A 12,452-nucleotide genomic window follows, 5' to 3' on the forward strand; every position below is an offset into this window, starting at 1 on the left:
GCACCAAAGACAAAAAGAAGGTGTTAAGGTAAAGTTAAAAGATAGATTACCTAAAATGGAACATTAGCTAGGTTGACAACAGATGTCTCAGCAGCATGAATGGAAGCCAGTAGAGAGTAGAATAATTCCTCAAAGCGACGAGAGCATGTATGTTTTATTATAGAATCGTGTTATCAAATAAATTTTGCAAGAAAAATGGCAAGGTTTTATGTTTCTGAGAATGTTAGGCTAGGTTATTTAGACTACCTTCTACTCCCCCACCCTCCACCCCAGAAAAACAGCCACAATTGTTAGATGAAAAAACATAAATAAAAGAACTGACAAAAAAGCAGGAAACTTTTGGATCAAAATCTAACTGAAAATAACGCGGAAAGGTAATTTAAACACCATAGAATGGGGTCTGCTTTTGTCCTGAGGGCATTTGCTCATGTGGACAAAGTGGGGCTTTGAGTTTAGAGGACTTGTGAAAAGAACAGTAGTTAAGCTCGATTCCTGTCAAGGTAAATAGCCTAAAGGAGACCCTCCCCACACCGATGGAACTCTGAAGGGCTCTATCCTCAAGGTGTGAGGGCAGACTAGAGGCACATGTGCCTCACACCGTTCCTTGCCCCCATCTGGTTGTCTTTTTACTAAATGTAGCACAAAAAGATGAAAAGGGAAAAAAACCTGTTTCTGAGAATTGTAGCTCTGTATTGGCCTTTGTGAGGATTTTTAGCCCAGTTACATTGCCTGGTAGTTCAGGGAAATCGGGCATGAATTTAATTCAAGGTGTTTCTAGCTTGTCATCTGACAGGAACAAAGATAAAACCTCTCTGGAAGAAGTTACCTTCATCCTAAGATACAAAGAATCCCTGCAGATTTTTTTTTTTTTTTTTTTTTTTTTTGAGATGGAGTCTTGCTTTGTATCCCAGGCTGGAGTGCAGTAGCACAATCTCGGTTCACTGCAACCTCTGCCTCCCAGGTTGAAGCGATTCTCCTACCTCAGCCTTGCAAGTAGCTGGGACTATAGGCGTGTGTCCGGCTAATTTTTGTATTTTTAGTAAGGACGGGGTTTCACTGTGTTGGCCAGGCTGGTCTTGAACTCCTGACCTCAGGTGATCCGCTTGCAGATATTTTTTAAGGACAGTGATTAATAGTACACAGACAAAAATGACTAAGCACACAAGCAAATAAGCAACCCTGAGTTAAAACCAGTACAGTTCAGGTGTGGTGGTTCATGCCTGTAACCCCAGCATATTGGGAGGCTGAGGCAGGAGGATGGCTTGAGTCCATGAGTTTGAGGCTGCTGTGAGCTATGATTGCACCACTGCACTCCAGCCTGGGTGACAAAGTGAAACCTTGTCTCAAAAAAACCCCCAGAAAATGAAAACAGGAAAACCAGTAGAAACACTTCCTCAAAGACTTCAGGTATTGGAAATGTTAGAAACAGACTATTAAAAAAGTGTACTTTATGTATGTGTGTGAGAAGGTCTTACTCTGTCACCTAGGCTGGAGTTGGAGTACAGTGGCGTGATCTTGGCTCACTGCAACTTCCGCCTCCTGGGCTCAAGTGATCCTTCTGTCTCAGCCTTCTGAGTGGCTGGGACTACAGGCACACACCACCACACCTGGCTAATTCTTTGTATTTTTTGTAAAAACAGGTTTTTGCCGTGTTGCCCAGGCTGGTCTTGAATTCCTGGCTTTAAGCGATCTGCCCACCTCGGCCTCCTAAAGTACTGGAATTACAGGGGTGATCCAGCATGCTGGCTGAGTGTGCTGCTTATTTTTAAAGAAATAAATATTTGGCTGGGTGCAGTGGCTCACGCCTGTAATCCCAGCCGTTTGGGAGGCCGAGGCGGGCAGATCACAAGGTCAGGAGATGGAGACCATGGTGAAACCCCGTCTCTACTAAAAATACAAAAAATTAGCCGGGCGCGGTGGCAGGCTCCTGTAGTCCCAGCTACTTGGGAGGCTGAGACAGGAGAATGGCGTGAACCCAGGAGGCGGAGCTTGCAGTGAGCCAAGATCACACCACTGCCCTCCAGCCTGGGCAACAGAGCGAGACTCCGTCTCAAAAAAATAAAAAATAAAAAGAAATAAATATTTAACAACATAAAAATATTTGTAAGAAACAGTAAAAGGTGATCTAGAATATTTGAAAAAGGACCATATAGAACTTCTAGAAATAAAGAATAAAATATTCAGTATCACAAATTCAGGCCAGGTGAGGTGGCTCATGCTTGTAATCCCAGTACTTTGGGAGGTAGAGGTAGGGAGATCACTTGAGCCCAGAAGTTCAAGACCAGCCTGGGCAACATGGTGAAAACCTGTCTCTACAAAGAATTTTTAAAATTAGCCAGGTGTGGTGGCGCACACCTGTAGTCCCAGCTACTTGGGAGGCTGAGGTGGGAAGATCACTCGAGCCCAGGAGGTCAAGCCATTATTGTGCAAGTGCACTCCAGCCTGGGTGACAGAACAAGACCCTCTCTCAATAATAATAATAAATAATAATTCAGTGTGTACAGGTTTAATAACAAAATATATACAGTGAAGTGAAAATCAGTGAACCAGAAAACAGGTCAGAAGGAATTACCCAGAATGAAGCACAGAGAAAATGATGGGAAACATAGGCCAGAACATGGGACATCGAGGGCAAATGTCTAATGGATGTTTACTTAATGTTCTGTAAAGAGAAAAGAGAGAATGAGGCAGATGTATGATTAGAAAAGATAAAGACTAAAATTTCTCAGAATTGGTGAAAGAAGTCTACAGATTTAGGCCAGGCGCGGTGGCTGACGCCTGTAATCCCAGTACTTTGGGAGGCTGAGGCGGGAGGATCACAAGGTCAAGAGTTCCAGACCAGCCTGGCCAGCATGGTGAAACCCTGTCTCTACTAAAAACACAAAAAGTAGCTCAGCGTGGTGGCGCGCACCTGTAATCCCAGCTACTCACGAGGCTGAGGTAGGAGAATTGCTTGATCCCAGAAGGCGGAGGTTGCAGTGAGCTGAGCTTGAGCGCTCCAGCCTGGGCGACAGAGCAAGACTCCATCTCAAAATAAAAGAAGTCTACAGATTTGAGAAGACAAATGAATGGTAAGCAGGATAAATAAAAATAAAATTTATAGCTAGCCAAAGGAGAGTAAAACTACAAAGCACCAAAGAGGGTTCTTAAAATAAACGAAAAACACAGATCAACTTTATCTGAGCAGCAGTAAGAATGATGGCTGACTTCTTAAGTGCCGCAATGGAAACCAGAAGCCAGTGGAGTAATATTTTCATTGTGCTGAAAGTAAAACAATTCCTGACTTCTAACTTTATATCAGGAAAAATTATCTTTCAAAAAAATTATCTGCTGTAGGCTGGGTGTGGGGGGTCACCCTGTAATCCCAGCACTTTGGGAGGCCGAGGCGGGTGGATCACCTGAGGTGGGGAGTTCGAGACCAGCCTGACCAGCGTGGAGAAACCCCATCTCTACTAAAAATACAAAATTAGCCAGACATGGTGGTGCATGCCTGTAATCCCAGCTACTTGGGAGGCTGAGGCAGGAGAACTGCTTGAACCTGGGAGGTGGAGGTTGTGGTGAGCTGAGATGGCGCCATTGCACTCCAGCCTGGGCAACAAGAGCAAAACTCTCTCTGAAAAAAAAAAAATTATCTACTGTAGTTGAATGTTTATGTCCCTCCAGAATTCATATTGAAACTTAATCCCCAATGCAATAGTTTTAAGAGGTGGGGCTTACCAGCCTGAGCAACATGGTGAAACCCCATCTCTACAAAAAAAAAAAAAAAATTAGCTGGGCCTGGTGGGGCATGCCTGTAGACCCACCTACTTGGGTGGCTGAGGCAGGAGGATCACTCGAGCCCAGGAGATTGAGACTGCAGTGAGCCATGATTGCACTGCTGCACTCCTGCCTGAGCAACAGAGTTAAACCCTGTCCCAATTAAAAAAAAAAAAAAAAAAAAAAGGTGAGGCCTAGAATATGATGAGGCCATGAGGGCTCCACTCTCATGAATGGGATTAGTGCCTTGTAGAAGGGCTTGAGGGAGTCTGTTAGTCCCTTTTGCCATGTGAGGACACAGTGGAGGCACCATCTGTGAAAATTAGGTCCTCATCACACACTGAATCTGCTGCTGCCTTGGTTTTGGATTTCCCATCTCCCAGAGGTGTGAGAAATAATTTTCTGTTGTTTATAAATTACCCAGTCTAAGATATTTTGTTATAGCAGCAGAAACAGGCTAAGACACAGTCCTTTACTAAATATAATTCTCAAGAATAGGGGCCAGGCACAGTGATTCATGCCTGTAATCCCAGCACTTTGGGAGGCTAAGAAGGGTGGATTGCTTGAGTCCAGAAGCTTGAGACCAGCCTGGGTGATGTGGTGAAACCCCGTCTCTACAAAAAAATAAAAAAATTACCCGGGAGCGGTGGTGCATGCCTGTAGTTCCAGCTACTTGGGAGGCTGAGGTGGGAGTATCACTTGAGCCTGGAGGTGGAGGCTGTAGTAAGTTAAGATCACACCACTGCACTCTAGCCTGGGTGACAGAGTGAGACCCTGTATCAAAGTAAAATAAAAGATAGAATGGACTTTAGGCAGAAAACAGTCATCCTAAATGGAAGAACTGAGATTCAAAAAAGAATGCAAAGCAAATATGTGAGCAAATTCAAATTAGCATTGGCGGGGTGCAGTGGCTCCTGCCTGTAATTCCAGCACTTTGGGAGGGTCACTTGCGCCCAGGAGTTTGAGACCAGCCTGGGCCACATAGGGAGACCTTGTCTCTACAAATAATAAAAAAATTAGCTGGGCATGGTGGCACATTCCTGTAGTCCCAGATAAAGGCTGAGATGGGAGGATCACGTGAGCCTTGGAAGTTGACATTGCCGTGATCACACCACCATACTCCAGCCTGGGTGGCAGACCGAAACCCTGTCCCCTCCAAAAAAACCCCACTAATTGTTTAGTAATATAATAATATCTATGGGGTAAAATCAAGGTAGAATTTCATAATACATGAAAATAGTAACAAATAAGTCATGAAGGAGAGTAAATGAAGTTAAAACATTCCAGTCTTTGTAGTAGCTGTGTCTTAGTCCATTTGTGTTGCTATAAGGGAATACCAGAGGGTGGGTAATTTATAAGGAAAAGAGGTTTGACACAGTTCTGGTTCTGGTAAGAGTTTCAGGCTGCTTCCGCTCATGGCAAAAGTTCAAGGGGAGCCAAAGGGAAGCTAGCTTGTAGAGACCCCGTGGTGATAGAGAGGACGAGAGAGAAAGAGAAGGTGCCAGTCTTTTTCTTTTTCTTTTTTTTTTGGTATTTTTAGTAGAGATGGGGTTTTACCGTGTTAGCCAGGATGGTCTCGATCTCCTGACTTCGTGATCCACCCGCCTCAGCCTCCCAAAGTGCTGGGTTACAGGCGTGAGCCACCACGCCTGATGTTTTTTTTTTTGAGATAGAGTCTCTCTGCCACCCAGGCTGGAGTGCAGTGGTGCAGTCTCGGCTCACTGCAACCTCTACCTCCCAGATTCAAGTGATTCTCCTGCTTCAGCCTCTCGAGTAGCTGGGATTACAGGTGCCCGCCACCACACGCAGCTAATTTTTGTATTTTTAGTAGAGACGGGGTTTCACTACGTTGGCCGGGCTGATCTCGAACTCCTGACCTCGTGATCCAACCACTTTTGCCTCCCAAAGTGCTGGGATTACAGGTGTGAGCCACTGTGCCTGGGTGCCAGGCTTTTTCAACAACCAGTTCTCTTGGGAACTAAGAGTGAGAACTGGCCGGGTGCGGTGGCTCACGCCTGTAATCCCAGCACTTTGGGAGGCCGAGGCGGGTGGATCACGAGGTCAGGAGATCGAGACCATCCTGGCTAACACAGTGAAACCCCTTCACTACTAAAAATACAAAAAATTAGCCGGGCGTGGTGGCAGGCACCTATAGTCCCAGCTATTCGGGAGGCTGAGGCAGGAGAATGGCCTGAACCCAGGAGGCGGAGCTTGCAGTGAGCCGAGATTGCGCCACTGCACTCCAGCATGGGCGACAGAGCGAGACTCCATCTCAAAAAAAAAAAAAAAAAAAAAAAAATTAGCTGGGCGAGGCAGGAGAATCACTTGAACCTGGGAGGTGGATGTTGCAGTGAGCCAAGATCACGCCATTGCACTCCAGCCTGGGTGACAGGAATGAAACTTTGTCTCAAAAAAAAAAAAAAAAACGAGAACTCAGTTACTCCCTCAAGAATGACACCAAACCATTTACGAGGGATCTTCCCCGACAACCTGAACACCTCCTACCAGGCTCCACCTCAGCATGGGGCACCACACGGGACTCACCTCAGCATCACACGGACTCACCTCAGCATCACACGGGCCCCACCTCAGCATCACACGGGCCTCACCTCAGCACCACATGGGCCCCACCTCAGCATCACACGGACTCACCTCAGCATCACACGGGCCCCACCTCAGCATCACACGGACTCACCTCAGCATCACACGGACTCACCTCAGCATCACACGGACTCACCTCAGCATCACATGGGACTCACCTCAGCATCACACGGGCCCCACCTCAGCATCACACGGACTCACCTCAGCATCACACGGGACTCACCTCAGCATCACACGGGACTCACCTCAGCATCACACGGGACTCACCTCAGCACCACACGGACTCACCTCAGCATCACACGGGCCCCACCTCAGCACCACACGGACTCACCTCAGCATGAGGCATCCCAGTTTAACATCAGGCTTGGTGGGGCCAAAGAAACCATATCCAAATTACAGCAAACTAGGATAGGGATTAACTGTAGATTTTAATAAGTGCAGTTTACAAGTGCTAAGGAATTATTGTAGGAATAGAAACTGGCCAGGCACAGTGGCTCACGCCTGTAATCCCAGCACTTTGGGAGGCCGAGGCAGGCAAATCACGAGATCAGGAGATTAAGACCACGGTGAAACCCCGTCTCTACTAAAAATACAAAAAATTAGCCGGGTGTGGCGGCGGGCTCCCGTAGTCCCAGCTACTCAGGAGGCTGAGGCAGGAGAATGGCGTGAACCCGGGAGGTGGAGGTTGCAGTGAGCCGAGATCGCGCCACTGCCCTCCAGCCCGGGTGACAGAGTGAGACTCCGTCTCAAAAAAAAAAAGAAAAAGAAAAAAAAGGAATAGAAACTGTACAATTTCCAAATTAGTGAAGAGAAAGTAGTGGACCTTCCTTTATTCTTGTAAGGAAAAGCTGCAACAATTTTTTTAGCAACCATTAACTAAATGATAATATATATTGAAAACTTAACCTGTGAAAATGGAAAGAAGACAGGGTGCATGCTTTTACCACTTGAGAATAGTGATGGAAGTCTTAGCCCAATAAATCAGAAAAAGGATAAAAAGATAAAAGAATCTAAAAGGAAGAAACAATCTATTATTCGTTGGTGATACTATTATGTATGTAGAAAATCCAAAATGATCCAAAGCTATAATACAGTCAATTCTTTACCCAAACAGCTTTAAAGTCAGTAATCTTTTAGCAATTGTCTGGATAAAAAAGTCAAACAGGGCACCGTGGCTCATGCCTGTAATCCCAGCACTTTGGGAGGCTAAGGCGGGCGGATCACGAGGTCAGGAGTTCGAGACCAGCCTGACTAACATGGTGAAACCCCGTCTCTACTAAAAATACAAAAACTAAGCCAGGCATGGTGGCTCACGCCTGTAATCCCAGGCCTGGGCTAGGCAAAAGGGTGAAAATCCGTCTCCAAAAAAAAAAAAAAAAATTCAAACAAAAATAAATTACCGTGTACCACCAACAAACACACTGAAGTTAAAAAGTAGAATTATAAATAAAAAATACCTGGGAATAAAATAAAAGATGTGTAAAACCTTTATGGAGAGCACTATACAATTTTGAAAGCAATTAAAGACTTGAATAAATGGGCAGATGTACCCTGGCTTTGGATTGGAAAACTTACTGTTATACCAGTTCTTCTCCAACTGATCGAGAAATTGAGTGCAATCCCAATAAAAAACCCGAGATTGTCAGTGAGGGTGTGGGAAAAGGGTGAAATTGACAAGCGAATTTTTTTTTTTTTTTTTTTTTTTTTTTTTTGAGATAGGGTCTCACTCTGTCACCCAGGCTGGAGTGCAATGGCACAGTCTCAGCTCACTGCAACCTCTGCCTCCCAGACTCAAGCGATTCTCCTGCCTCAGTCTCCCGAGTAGCTGGGATTACAGGGATGTGCCATCACACCTGGCTAATTTTTCTGTTTTTAGTAGAAATGGGGTTTTACCATATTGGCCAGGGTGGTCTCAAACTCCTGACCTCATGTGATCTGTCTGCCTTGGCCTCCCAAAGTTCTGGGATTACAGGCATAAGCCAGCGCACCCGGCCTGATTTAGAAATTATATGAAAATGAAGGGGTCCATGAATACTCAAGGTGTGATTGAAGAATTCCAATTCATTCCATGTGTCAAAGATCTTGTTTTAAGATGCTGGTGTTTTTATATTGGTAGGGTGCCCATCAGCCCTGGTTTGCCCAAGTGTCCTGGTTTTTCCTGTGGTCCTGGTCTCATTAAGAAAGTGTTTTCATCTCGAGTCCTTTTGGAAGTCTTATTCTGCTGTTTGGGTAAAGAATTGACTGTATTTTTCAGTTTTTAATTTTTGTTTTTAGGGTTGCCCGCGTTTTCCCAAATACAGAATTCTAAACCAGAGAATAGCACCTTACCATAGTAGAGAGATTGCTTCTCTTTTGGTAGGCGGTGGCCAGGAAGGAACGCCAGGTAGCATTAAGCCTTGGCCCCCAAGTATGTCTTGTTCCCTGTCTCTTTGCTTTCAGTGGGTTCCTTGGGCCTTCTTGTTTATGATGGAGAATACATAGGAATTAGCCTCCTCAGCTTCCTTCTTTCTTGCTGTGCTTAAGACAAGCAGCCATATGGGGCTGTTATCTTTCTGCCACTGGGAAATGAGAGGGTGGGTGCTAAAAAATTAACTTAAAAAGGAAAAGGATGAGGCCAGGCGCAGTGGCTCATGACTGTAATTGCAGCACTTTGGGAGGCTGAGGTGGGCGGATCACCTGAGGTCAGGAGTTCAAGACCAGCCTGGCCAACATGGTGAAATCCTGTTTCTACTAAAATACAAAAATTAGCCAGGCATGATGGTGGATGCCTGTAATCCAAGCTACTTGGGAGGCTGAGACGGGAGAATCGCTTCAACCCGGGAGATGGTGGTTGCGGTGAGCCGAGATCACACCACTGCACTCCAGCCTGGGCGGCTGAGCGAGACTCCATCTCAAAAAAAAAAAAAAAAAAGAAGGATGAACACCTTTGAGCTCATGTGTGTTAGTGACATCACATCCCTTCTTTCATTCATTTAGTAAATTCAAGTATGATTTGTTGGGCACTTATAATATGCCAGGTGCATTACATAACTCCTGTGGCCTTTTGAAGAAAATATTATTTTATATGAAGCTCAGTGTCTTAATCTGTTTTCTGCTGTTTAGAATACCTGAAACTGGGTAATTTATAAAGAAAAGAAATTTTAGTGGCTCACGCCTGTAATCCCACCAGTCTGGGAGGCTGAGGTGGGCAGATCACGAGGTCAGTAGACCGAGACCATCCTGGCTAACACAGTGAAACCCCGTCTCTACTAAAAATACAAAAAATTAGCCGGGCGTCGTGGCGGGCGCCTGTAGTCCCAGCTACTCAGGAGGCTGAGGCAGGAGAATCGCTTGAACTTGGGAGGTGGAGGTTGCAGTGAGCCAAGATCGCGCCACTGCACTCCAGTCTGGGCGACAGAGCGAGACTCCGTCTCAAAAAAAGAAAAGAAAAGAAATTTATTTCATATGGTTATGGAGGCTGAGAAGTTCAAGGTTGAGAGGCATATCTGGTGGGGGCCTTCTTGCTGCTGGGGACACTGTGGTGGCCCAAGGTGGCGTGGGACATCACGTGGCAAGGGAGCTGAGTAATGTACTAGCTCAGGTCTTTCTTCCTTTTTTTTTTTGTTTTTTTTTTTAAGAGATGGGGTGTCACTCTGTTGCCTAAGCTGGAAGTGCAGGGGCACAATCATGGCTCACTGCAGCTTCAACCTCCTGGGCTCAAGCGATCCCCCCACCTCAGCCTCCTGAGTAGCAGGGACTATAGGCGCACAGCACCATGCTCAGCTAATCTTGTTTTGTTTTGTTTTCCATAGAGACAGGGTCTTGCCATGTCTAGCAGGCTGGTCTCAAACTCCTGGCCTCAAGTGAGCCTCCTGCCTTTAGCCTTCCATAGTTCTGGGATCACAGGCCTGAGCTACTGTACCTAACCTCTTCTTTTTATAAAGCCACCAGTTCCACTCCCATGATAACTCATTAATTCACAAATGGATTAATCCATTCTTGAGGGCAGAGCTCTCATGATCCAATTACCTCTTAAAGGCCCTACCTTTCAATACTGCCACACTGGGATTAAGTTTTGTTTCGTTTTGTTTTGTTTTGGAGACAGAATCTCACGTCGTCACCCAGGCTGGAGTGCAATGGTGCGATTTAGACTCACTGCAGCCTCTGCCTCCCAGGTTCAAGCGATTCTTGTGCCTCAGCCTCCCGAGTAGCTGGGATTACAGACATGCACTGCCATCACGTCCGGCTAATTTTTGTATTTTTAGTAGAGACAGAGTTTCACCATGTTGGCCAGGCTGGTCTCAAACTCCTGACCTCAGGTGATCCACCTGCCTTGGCTTCCCAAAATGCCAGGATTACAGCATGAGCCACCACCCCCAGCCAGGGATTAAGTTTTTTTTTTTTTTTTTTTCCTTTTTTGAGACAAAGTCTTGCTCTCATCCCCTAGGCTGGAGTGCAATGGCGCTATCTCGGCTCACTGCAACCTCTGCCTCCCAGGTTCAAGCGATTCTCCTGCCTCAGCCTCCTGAGTAGCTGGGATTATAGGCACCTGCCACTATGCCTGGCTAATATTTTTATTTTTAGTAGAGACAGGGTTTCACCATGTTGGCCAGGCTGGTCTTGAACTCCTGACCTCAGGTGATCCACCTGCCTCGGCCTCCCAAAGTGCTGGGATTACAGGCATGAGCCACTGCACCCAGCTTTTTTTTTTTTTTTTTTTTTTTTTTTTTTTTTTGAGATGGAGTCTTGCTCTGTCTCCCAGGCTGGAGTGCAGTGACTCGATCTAGGCTCACTGCAAGCTCCACCTCCCCAGTTCATGCCATTCTCCTGCCTCAGCCTCCCGAGTAGCTGGGACTACAGGCGCTCGCCACCACGCCAGGCTAATTTTTTGTATTTTTAGTAGAGACGGGGTTTCACTGTGTTAGCCAGGATGGTCTCGATCTCCTGACCTCAGGTGATCCGCCTGCCTCAGCCTCCCAAAGTACTGGGATTACAGGAGTGAGCCACTGCGCCCGGACAAGGTTTTTTTGTTTTGTTTTGTTTTGTTTTGAGATGGAGTCTTGCTCTGTCTCCCAGGCTGGAGTGCAGTGGTGCAATCTCTGCTCACTGCAACCTCTGCCTGCTGGGTTCAAGCGATTCTCCTGCCTCAGCCTCCAAGTAGCTGGGATTACAGGTGCCCGCCACCATACCCAGCTAATTTTGTATTTTTAATAGAGATGGGGTTTTGCCATGTTGGCCAGGCTGGTCTCAAACTCCTGACCTCAGGTGATCCACCTGCCTCGACCACCCAAAGTGCTGGGATTACAGGCGTGAGCCACTACGCCCGGCCTTAAGTTTTAACGTGAGTTTTGGAGTGGTTATATATTCAAGCCATAGACTCAGGGAAGTAAAGAACCTTGCTCAAATTGTAGTAAGGTACAAACCGAGCTTCTGCAGCAAGGAGGTCCCAAAGAACAGTGGCTTGAGCAAGGTGCAAGCACATTTCTTTCTCCTCTAACAGTCTGGTCTGCCAGGTGGCCTTCCTCAGCTTGTGGCTTCCACTCGTGGATCTAGAAGGGTCTTTATGGTTTTTGGTTTCCCACCAGGCGGTAAAATCAGAACGAAGGAAACTCACAACAGTAAGAGGTTGAGGTTCCAGTGTTAGTTACTTCTACTCGCAACCCGTTTACCCAGAGTTTAGTCACATGATGATAGCTGGCTGTAAGGAGGGTTGGAAAAGTTAGGCTGAAGGAGGGTGGCCATGTACCCAGCTGACCTCTATTCTGTTGAAGAAAGGGAAACTGGAAATTGGGGACAAGTAGAATGTCTCCCACACCTGCCTGCAGTCACACAGGTGGAGGGTGTGGATCCAGGCCCTCTCTTCCTATCTGTCCTGCTCTTCCGCGGTACCTTACTACTGTTTTTGGGAAGAAGCAGCCTTTGCGAACTTTATGTATGTATTAAATTAAAATCATTTATTTATTTTTTGAGACAGGGTCTTGCTCTATCACCGAGGCTGGAGTGAAGGGGTACGATCATAGCTCAGGGCAGCCTCAACCTCCTGGGCTCAAGCGATCCCCCTGCCTCAGGCTCCCGAGTAGCTGAGATGATAGTCCCACACCACCATGCCCAGCTAG

The 12,452-nt window shown here is 46.4% G+C and overlaps 1 protein-coding gene across 46 annotated transcripts in view; it reads left to right on the forward strand.

The window, feature by feature from the left end:
* PPP6R2 (protein phosphatase 6 regulatory subunit 2) overlaps positions 1–12,452 on the forward strand; it is a 113,734-nt gene that overhangs the window by 44,269 nt on the left and 57,013 nt on the right. The gene's annotated exons all lie outside the window — the stretch shown is intronic.

The sequence above is a fragment of the Pan troglodytes genome, chromosome 23, assembly GCF_028858775.2.
Source record: "Pan troglodytes isolate AG18354 chromosome 23, NHGRI_mPanTro3-v2.0_pri, whole genome shotgun sequence".
NCBI classification, from domain to species: Eukaryota; Metazoa; Chordata; class Mammalia; order Primates; family Hominidae; genus Pan; species Pan troglodytes.